This window comes from Phocoena phocoena, chromosome 12 (assembly GCF_963924675.1).
Source record: "Phocoena phocoena chromosome 12, mPhoPho1.1, whole genome shotgun sequence".
Taxonomy (NCBI): domain Eukaryota; kingdom Metazoa; phylum Chordata; class Mammalia; order Artiodactyla; family Phocoenidae; genus Phocoena; species Phocoena phocoena.
The window spans coordinates 13,402,816-13,412,337 of NC_089230.1; the positions used below are offsets into that span (position 1 = coordinate 13,402,816).

At 39.8% G+C, this 9,522-nt stretch overlaps 1 pseudogene; it reads right to left on the reverse strand.

Moving 5' to 3' along the window:
* Positions 1-1,308: 1,308 nt before the first annotated feature.
* On the reverse strand, positions 1,309-8,703 carry LOC136131817 (mitotic checkpoint protein BUB3 pseudogene; annotated as a pseudogene).
* Positions 8,704-9,522: the final 819 nt, after the last annotated feature.

The window sequence follows — 9,522 nt, forward strand, 5'->3', positions numbered from 1 at the left end:
CCATGGTATTGGCCCCGATAGGTTTATTTTCAGTGATTATTTTTTTGTCATAATGACAACTGCCTACATTAAGACACACTCCCCCAAAACTCCTTTGCTGTAGTTATCCTAAGCATATTGTTTAGGGCTTTTTGTTCATTATATCACACAGATCCTATTTAGGATAAACTTCAAACCAGAAATTTTTGTGCTTCTCCTGGGTGAATAATTTGCCTTTATTTTATGAGCACTCTGAATGATATAACTGTTCATATTCCTGTTTTTAAACTTATACCTAGAAAGCTAAGAACCAAATCTGTGGCCCTTTGCTGGTAAACGTTTAGGATGTAAGACTCTCTTTTTCGAGCACTAGTCTCATTACTGGCTCTACTTTACTGTTTCGTGGCCCTGACTTTACTGTTTACTTCTTATTTATGTTATCTCGTTTAGAAACCTTTTATAGAAATTGTATCACATTGCAAAGAAGGAGGAAAAAAGATAGAATAAAGAAAAAGATGAGAAACAGTTTTTAGATGAACTGTTATATTCCTTTATATTCAATTACTTTCAAAGCAAGCAATTAATCAAATATTTGATTCTGATTTATATATATATATATATATATATATTTTTTTTTTTTTTTTTTTTTTTCCCGGTACGTGGGCCTCTCACTGTTGTGGCCTCTCCCGTCGCGGAGCACAGGCTCCGGACGCGCAGGCTCAGCGGCCATGGCTCACGGGCCCAGCCGCTCCGCAGCATATGGGATCCTCCCGGACCGGGGCACGAACCCGTGTCCCCTGCATCGGCAGGCGGACTCTCAACCACTGCGCCACCAGGGAAGCCCCTGATTTATATTTTAAAGTTTTATAAGGCTTTAGAAAATTTAGAAAAAAACAGAAAAAGGTAATAAAAATTTTGCTAATCCACATGTTGCAAAATCTCAGTTGCCAAAACACTTTTTTCAGCTACAAAACATTTTTAAAATTATTATTGAAACTTTCAAATATATAGAAGAGTTGAGAAAAGGGTATCATGAACACTCCTTTATGTATCCATCACCTAGATTTTAAAATTTTGCCATATTTGTTTCTTTTAGTTTTCTTCTGTCGAAGTATTTTAGAGTAAAGAACAAATACAAAAGAAACAAAGAATCGTCATTCTACACAAAGTCAGTATGGAAAGACACACAGACAAGATTTTCGTAAGACAGAAAACAGAGAAATCCATACTAAATAATGTAACAGCGATGGCTCTAACACATCCAGGGGGTAAGTACGATTTGTAGGAAGCAGAAAAGCTTTCCGTAGAGAAACTACTTTCAGGAGATGATTAGGTGGACTTAGGTTTTTTTTCTGCATCTGTCTCTTGGCAAATGAGAAGATGCCATCTTCAGGATGTCCCATGTCATCGTTTTATACATATATAATGACGCTATTGCAAGTGTAGTCCCATCATTACTGAAGAAAAGTGGTGTGATGCTGGTGGGGTATCTACAGAACCAGCGCCGTCGCTTCTTGTTAACTGGACCCAAAATATTTACAAATCCATCAGAACCACCCATAGCAAACGTACCGTAGATGTTGTTAAAAGAAATGGCATTGACAGGACAAATCTGCTCAATATTATTTTCTTTGACACTTGAAGACATGCTTCTTCTGTATCTCACGGCTTGGGAGCAAGTACTCAGCTGCCACTTGGCCTTCAACTGAGCTTAATACAAAACTGCTTATATGAAAATGTTCAAAGGCAGCGAGCCTGGTACGTCAAGTTGGACACCCAGCACTGCTGCACGTAACCCGTGTTCTGTAATTCCCACATTAACACTTTACTGCCCACCTTGTCCACAATCAGCTGATCTCCAAACGGAGAGGGTGTTACTCGTAGACAGAAGGTCACAGCATTACAAGGAGTTCTGGGATGCCACAATTTAACTGTCTGATCCCAAGGCCCAGTAACTACCACATTCACTTCTGAACAGTATTCAACACATCTGGTAGGGGCATCATGGGTTCCAGCCAGATCTCCCTGATCAGTGCTGGAATCATGTGTTTTCAGTCGAGGGTTTGATCCCCCCACTCCAGGCATGTGTCAGACCATTGAACGCACATCCGAGAGAGTGCTGGGTGCTGGTACTTGAGCTGAATGGCCAGCCCATGGTAGAGATGCACCACCACATCTCAGGAGGAGACCAGCAGGAACTGGGATGTGTTGGGGCTGATTTTCACCAGGGAGACATAACCCTCAGTGGGTGGTTCAGCTTGAACTTGTTAGAACCGAACGTATCGGGCTCCACTCAGAAGTAACTTCACCATCTCCTCTTCGCTTCCCTCAGATGTTACAATATCTCACCTCTGTATATTTTAGTGTGCACCCCTGAAAAGTAAACATCTATTTCTTTTTTTTTTTTTTTTTTTTTTTTTAATAGTCATTTGGATTTAATTTCTAGTTTTCTTTTTTCTTTTTTTTTTTCTTTTTTTTTGCAGTACGTGGGCCTCTCACTGCTGTGGCCTCTCCCGTTGTGGAGCACAGGCTCCGGACGTGCAGGCTCAGCGGCCATGGTTCACGGGCCCAGCCGCTCCGCGGCATGTGGGATCCTCCCAGACCGGGGCACGAACCCGTGTCCCCTGCATCGGCAGGCGGACTCCCAACAACTGCGCCACCAGGGAAGCCCCAACATCTATTTCTATATGATCACAGTGACATTTTTCACACCTGACAAAATTTATAATAATCTCCTAGTGTCACCTAATTAATACTTAGTCTATATTCAAATTTCCCAGGTATCCTACACCCACCCCCCCAAAAAAAAACCTTTTATAACTGCCCAAAATTCTTAACCTTAGAATATATAAGGTAAGCATACTCTAAGTTCCTCTTCACCCCCGCTTAGCCATTTTGTTTACCTCTAAATGCCAACATGCCTGAGTATTTCTAAATGCTTAAGAAAAATAAAGTGATGGAATTGGTCATATTGTGATCCCATTCAGCAGCAAGAAATAACTCTAGATTCTTTAAGTCGCTAATAAAAATTATCTGCCAGGAAAATTTCAACTTTCAATATTACTAGAATCATTTATTATGAATTATGCAAAGGTTCTATTAATAAAAACCATTATGCACTGATTTTCAAATATAGGCACGCTATGCCAAAAATCGTACTTATTTATATTTATAACTTTGAAATAAAGAGAAACTTCCCAGTCAGTTCTTTTAACAATGCTAAACATCGTCACCCTTTTAACATTTGACTATGCTCTCTGCCTCCCTTTTATTTTATTTTATTTTTTTGGCTGCCCTGCATGGTTTGTGGAATCTCAGTTCCCCAATCTAGGACTGAACCCAGGCCATGGCAGTGAAAGCCTGGAATCCTAACCACTAGGCCACCAGGGACTGCCCCCCCGGCTTTTAAAAAACTAGATTCCATCCTAATAATTTACACTATTGCTTGTATATTTTCTGTTCCTATTCAACGCAGTCTTGCAATTTTATGTGCTTTAAAAACAGATATAAATTTATTTTTAAAAATTTCCTTCAAAAGCATTATCTCATAAGCATTGCCTAATTTTATAATGCATCTGTAGGTCATGGATCTGGCCTATGTTGTTTTATTTTTAAAAACAGATTTCCAGTAAATGCAGTTTTCAGTTTACACTTATGAAGTCAAAATGTCAAGATGACTCAGAAACAATACGTTAAATTGCAAGTGAACTTTACAGATTTGATTTGGTAAAGATAGCACAAGATTCAATGAGACCAGACCCTGTGTCTACAATACGCCTGAGTGCGCAATCAGAGAACATTCAGGAAGATAACGTCAAAGGCCAGACCCACACCACTTATGCAAATACCTTGGGGTGGAATTAACCTAATAGAATGAAACATTTTCCTCAAAAAAAAAAAAAATGTCAAAGCATGTGGGAAATGTTGCTAAATTGTCTCCTCTGATGAGAATTTCAGTGTGGAAAAAACTGCGGAAAAGCACACACTTAGAGGTAGAGCCGAGGACAAAAAGTCCCTGCACACAAGTCTCATCAACCTATTTCTACCACTTATGGCTGTATTTCCCTCCAGTGAGGTGAACGGAAGTGTCTAAACATAAAGATTGGGACTTCCCTGGTGGTGCAGTGGTTAAGAATCTGCCTGCCAATGCAGGGCACATGGGTTTGAGCCCTGGTCCGGGAAGATCCCACATGCTGCAGAGCAACTAAGCCTGCGAGCCACAACTACTGAAGCCCACGTTCAGAGCCTGTGTTCCACAACAAGAGAAGCTACCGCAAGAAGAAGTCTGAGCAACGAAGAGTAGCCCCTGCAATCCGCAACTAGAGAAAGCCTGAGCAACACCACCAAAGACAAATGAATAAAATAAATAAATTTTAAAAAGCAAACAAACAGATTGAAATTATCTCAAGCAACACCTTTGATCTTGATGTTTATCACACATGAGCATCTCTTTACTCCAAGACATTTGGGGAAGGGATTTTTTTTTTTTTATGTTGAGCCTTCTTTTAATTAATTAATTTATTTATTTATTTATTGGCTGTGTTGGGTCTTCGTTTCTGTGCGAGGCCTTTCACTAGTTGTGGCAAGCAGGGGTCACTCTTCATCGCGGTGCGTGGGCCTCTCACTGTTGTGGCCTCTCTTGTTGCGGAGCACAGGCTCCAGACACGCAGGCTCAGTAGTTGTGGCTCACGGGCCTAGTTGCTCCGTGGCATGTGGGATTTACCCAGACCAGGGCTCGAACCCGTGTCCCCTGCATTAACAGGCAGATTCTCAACCACTGTGCCACCAGGGAAGCCCTGGAGAAGGGATTTGAACTATAAAATTCTACACTTGTCCAGAAGAAATAGGTTAAATGAAATTGTGGAATTAACAGGAGAGTTGGAGGCCTGAAAGGCTTGGAAAAATGGTCCAGATTCTGAAACTAAGATACAACGAAGCAGTCTTTTAGCCAACAGTAGGCATTCCACACTCTGTTTTAACTCACAAGAGATTCATGGTGGAGGAGGGCTATGCCATTAAAGTCAGCCAGCTCCTCCCAAAGGATGGTTAACTCTCACCTGTCATTTCATATCATAAGAAAAGCAGAGCCAGGGGGAATCACTACAGTATATCTCTGTCTCTAATTTTTAGAACCTATGCACCTTATGTCAGTAGATTTTTACAGCACGATTGTCTAAATTCCAAGATAAGCAGAAGCACTTCTGGAGTGATGGAATGAGGACCTCTGAAAACTTTCTTCTTCATAAAAACAATGAGGACATTGGCCAAAATTACGAACTTTTTCAGTACTCTGAAAATTAACCAAAGACTTACAACAACCCAAGGGGAATTTATTCAAAAAAAACAAAAGCCTTGGTAAGAACAGTGAGCTACGTGGCATTTTTAACTTGCCTGTTCCCAGCTCCTTCTTGCCAGTTCCATTGTAGCTTGAAAATCATCAGCCTTGCAGCCATAGTACCAATGAAAACCAACAGCCTAAGAGTCACCGGAGAAGTCAAAGTAGGTTTTGTCAAAGATTAAACAGAGCTGGACAGTAAAGTGGTAAAAGCAGGTTTTATTCAGAAAAACTAATAACATAGGGGAAAAGAGACCTCAGTATAGAGAACTGGGCTCAATTCTGAATACAATAAGGAAAATTCACAATTTACAGTCAGGGAGAAAGGTGGGGGTCAGTGGATGGAAAATTACTAAGAGGAAACATCACAGTGAAGAGGGGATTCTGGCTAAATTGGCCTAATGAGATTCTTACCAAAGGCAGGCCAGGGTGACCAGACATCACTTGGGGGATGGTAGAGGATGGGGAACCCAATTAGATACCAAGAGTGATCAGATATCGAGAACGGAGGAATATGGCTAAACTGACTTAGTAGGGTTCTTGCTAAATTTGCACAATGCAGAGATGAAATGGAAGCTCAAAAGTCAAAGTCTAGTTGAGAAGAGAGTTGAGGGGAGACTGAGTAGAATTTCAGCAAGGAGAGAATCTTTGTCAGTTTAGAGTTCCTGAGAAAGCCCCGTGTTCACAGAATAGTCACAATTTGACCTGACTGCCAGCTATCTCCCTGAGAACCCCATTTATAGGGCATGTCTTCATATTGCCTCATTCAGAGCTCACTCAACTCTTACCCTAACCCAGCCCTTTGCTTTAATTAGGGACGGCTCTGGAGGACCATGCTATATCTCCACAGGACTGGCTGAGACCTCTATTGGAAAAGCCACTCATTTTCCTTCTGCCAAGTCCTGCTTCCCTTGCTCATTTATAGATATTCTTCCCGAGACTGCGCAGCCCCCCGTCTATATTTTTCACACAAATCACTGTTTCAGAGTCTGTTTCCAATGATCTCAATCTAAGGTGGAAGTATTGTTAATACCAGAGAGAGAAGGGGTATGTGAAACAGTAAGATCATTAAGAAGGAAAGAGGGAATGAAACTAAAAGCACTAGTGGAATATTGATTGAAAGAGGGGTGTTTTCTCCATTTTGATAAGCAGGGTGGTAAGCATAGGGACAGGTGGGAAATGGTGGCTGAGAGTTACCATAAGATCGTGTCGAGTGGAAGAATAGATTCCCTAAGAAAATTAAGTACGCAAAAATGGACAAGTGTGCTAGACAAGCAAATGAAATGCTTGTCCGTTACAAGTAGAACTCAGGAGCACAAAATAAATCTCAGAAAAGGCTGGAAACCAGAGAGCTCGGTAACTGGGGGGAAAGCAGGGAAGATTCTCTCGTTCTCTGTCTTCCCACTCCAGTAATCTTTCTCTGGTAATCTGCTTCTCTTTCTCTCCTCCTGCTTTGTTTATTCACCCTGGCTAAATTTATACTACCCACTTCATCTTTTATGTCTCCACAACTTCCGGTTCTAGCTCCTGCCATTTACTTGTAACTCCTGCTTAATACCTACTTTGTTGGAGGCCACCAGGCTTTTCTACTTGAGCATTTGCAGAATGTGACAGTTGTCTGGGATCAGAGATTTTGGGTTATTTTGCGTGGAGTACAGTGAGACCTTTAAATTTGCACTCCTCCCCTCTCTGACTATAAATTCAAATCCCAGCTCATCGCATCAATCAGATGATGACTGAGCAACCTCTAAGTCAAGAGTGCATTCTTAGTCCAGTGGAGATGTAAGTGGGTTTGGGTTTGGGGAAGAGGATTGTTTTGTATGCTGTCTATTCAGCGGAGGCTTTGGTTTAATAATCATCAGGCACCAGAGAAAGTAAGTTATTACAAAAAATTTAAAGCAGCTAGCTAGAGTTACTTTCCCAGAGCAAATGCATGTAATCCTCAAGGAGTATTTATATTTTACATTTATATGGCCAAAGTACACTTCAGAAACGTAACTGTCAAGGCCATGCCAGCTATTTTTATATTTTTATTTTGCAAATTATCTGATCCATTTTGCATCTTCTATTGAGATATTTTTCTATATTAAACAGTAGAACATTTAATCCATACTAAGGTTGTTAACTCATTGACATGTATATGGCAAAAATTACTCACAGTTCATAATTTGTCTTTTAATAGGGTTTAATAGCATCCCCTGCCCAGGCAATGTTTAATAATTTCTTTATTCTTAAAAAATATCATTTCAGAGACTTCTACCTCCAGCCACAATAGATAAAAGAGACAAGATTTACCTTCTGACCACGAACAAACTGTAAAATTGAGCATATTAGGCAACAGGTAACACATGAGTTGGATTCCTGAAAGAATGAAAGCAAATGAGGTAAGCTTTACAATCACATCACGTTTCATTTTTGGGAGACACATTACAGAGCAGGGAGAGGGATCCCAAGCACAGCACATTGGTCTTACCAAGTTGAGGGGGGAGTTCACAGTTCAGGAGGGCTGAGGTAGCTACAAGTTGCTACACAGTTATTATACATCAGGAACAAACTAGTTGCAAAATCCTTCCGACTCTGGGGCAGATAGATATCATAAAACATTAAAAATTGATTTCATCAAAATTAAAAGCCTGTGTTCTTTGAAATACACATTAACAACATAAAAGGCAAGCCAAACTTGGGAGAAAACATTTTTTAATACACATATCTGTTAAAGGACTTTTACCTAACTACGTAAAGAACTCTCAGATCTTCACAAGAAGACAATTCAGGTTTCTTTAAAGGGGCACAATATCTGAGAAAGTACTTCACAAAAGAAACTATACAAATGGACAAAATAAGTACGATGAAAGTTGCTCTGATCTTTAGTCATCAGAAAAATGCAAATTAAGACTATATTGAGGTAACATTATACACCTACTAGAATGGTTAGAACTAAACAAACAAATGAAAACAGAGAATAAGAAGTGCTGATGAGAATATGGAATACATGAAACTCATTTATTGCTAGTGAAAACTGAAAAGGGTGCAGCAGTTTTGGAAAAGAATTTAGTGGTTTCTTATCAAGTTAAACCTATACTTACTACACAATCTAGCAATGATATTCCTAGGTAGTTACCTGATAAAAATCAAAATTAAAAAAAAAGAAAACTCAAAATGTAGTTCTTGTGTTAGTTTCCTATGGCCGCTGTAAAAAATTACCACAAATAGTGTAGCTTGCTATAACAGAAGTGTATTCTCCCACAGATCAGGAGATCAAAAGTTCGAAATCTTAGCACAAGGTGTTGGCAGGCCTGCTTTTCCTTCAGGAGTTCTAGGGGGAGAATCTGTTCCTTGTCTCTTCCAGGCGCTGGTGGCTGAGGACATTCCTTGGCTTGGGACAGCATTACCCCAATATTCACAGCCAGCATCTTCAAATCTCTCTCTGCTCTGTCTTCACATCACCTTCCCTTCCCTGTATGTCTAATCTTCCTCTGTCTGTCTTCTAAGGACACTTGTGATGGCATTTAGACCCCATCTGCCTAATTCAAGCTAATCTCCCCATCTCAAAATGTTTAGCTTAATCATATCTGTGTAAACCCTTTTCCCATAAAAGGTAACATTTATGGGTTCCAGGGATTAGGACCTGATTTTTTTAGAGGCTATTCCTCAGCTTACTATAGATCCCTACAAAGATTTGGACACAGATGTTCCCAGAAATTTTATTCATAATAGCCAAAAACTGAGAAAGGAATGCCCCCAACAAATAAAGAAGTCATCATATATGCATTCGATGGAATATTACTTGTCTGTTAAAAAAATGAATCCTTGAAACATGCAACAACATGGATGAATTTCAAATACTTATCTTGAGGGAAAGAAGCCAGACACAAAATAGCACATATTGTGTGGTTTCATTTGTACAGAACTCCAGGATGAATAAACCTCATCTATAATGACAGGAAGTACATCCATGTTTGCTTCAACCTGGAGGTAGAAAATGAGGATTGACTGGGAAAGGAGTAGAAGAGAACATTTTGTGACGATGCAAGTGTTATGTATCTTGAATATGGTGATGGTAACATTGGTGTGTACCTATGTCAAAATGGGTCAAATTCAGCACTTAAAATGCTCTGCATCTAATTGCATATGAATTAAGTCTCATAGAGTTGGTTTCAAATATAGATTTTAAATAGTAAGATTTATTCATTAAAAAAAATTAACCT